The sequence below is a fragment of the Etheostoma cragini genome, chromosome 2, assembly GCF_013103735.1.
Source record: "Etheostoma cragini isolate CJK2018 chromosome 2, CSU_Ecrag_1.0, whole genome shotgun sequence".
Lineage (NCBI taxonomy): Eukaryota > Metazoa > Chordata > Actinopteri > Perciformes > Percidae > Etheostoma > Etheostoma cragini.
Window position 1 is genome coordinate 91671 of NC_048408.1, and position 1534 is coordinate 93204.

Genomic DNA, 1534 nt, shown 5'->3' on the forward strand with positions numbered 1-1534 from the left:
TGTTGACCACAAGAATAAACGCTGTGTTAATTCATCATGGAGTCAGTTGTCAGTTTATAGAAGGATTTCTCCAACAGCAGACAGGGGCAAACACATGCAAATAGGCAAAACACATGCGCAGCATTCAGCAAACGCACTGCACATACACACAACACAACCAGATACATAAACGTGCTGCATATACACACAACACAACCAAATACACAAACACACTGCACATACACACAACACAACCAGAGACATAAACGTGCTGCATATACACACAACACAACCAAATACACAAACGCAATACACATACACACAACACAACCAAATACACAAACGCGCTGCATGTACGCACAACACAATCAATCAGGGGACTATGGAGCGTGAGATTGGTCGCAGAATTGGAACAGGGGAGGGGGTATTACCTTCCATTCATTGCACCGTTGTGACAAAAAGGGAGCTGAGCCAGAAGTCAAAGCTCTCGATCTACCGGTCAGTGTTTGATCCTACCCTCACCTATGGTCATGAAGGTGGGGTCGTGACCGAAAGAATGAGATCCAAACTACAAGCGGCTGAAATGGGTTTCCTCAGGAGGGGGGCTGGAGTCTCCCTTAGAGATAGGGTGAGAAGCTCAGTCATCCGAGAGGAGCTCGGAGAAGAGTTGCTGCTCCTTCACATCGAAAGGAGCCAGTTGAGGTGGTTTGGGCATCTGGTAAAGATGCCTCCTGGGCGCCTCCCTAGGGAGGTGGTCCAGGCACGTCCAGCTGGGAGGAGGGCTCGGGGAAGACCCAGGACTAGGTGGAGAGATTATATCTCCAACCTGGCCTGGGAACGCCTCAGGAAACCCCAGTTGGAGCTGGGTGATGTGACTCGGGAAAGGGAAGTTTGTGGTCCCCTGCTGGAGCTGCTACCCCCGAGACCTGATACCGGATGGGGGGATGAAGATGGATGGATGGATATTAGTGAATTTATATGAATGTGTATATAGAGTGAGTATAAATTAGCATGTATATATTAGTGAGTATATATTAGTATGTATATATTAGTGGGAATATATTAGTGTGTATATATTAGTATGTATATATTAGTGGGAATATATTACTGTGTATATATTAGTGAGTACATATTAGTCTGTATATATTAGTGTCTATATATTGGTGAGTATATATTAGTGAGTATATATTACTGTGTTTATATTAGTGCGTATATTAGATCTGTTAAGATGGGACCCAAATACTTCATTTTACAACAACCAGTTAGCACTTGCCCTGCCAGATGGAAAGATGAAAAAATAATTACCCTTTTTTACTCTACAGATCATAACATAACTCTTTTTGGCATTAGATTCACATCAGATTTAACACGATAATCGGAACATACAGTGGGTTGGGAAAATTTACACACCGACCTTTGAGGACACCAGTTATCTTTATAAATGAATAATGTGTCATAAATAAATAAATCTTCTTCCTTAAAATACAGGGGCATAAGTATACACCACCCTATGTTAAAATACAGGGGCATAAGTATACACCCCCCTATGTTAAAA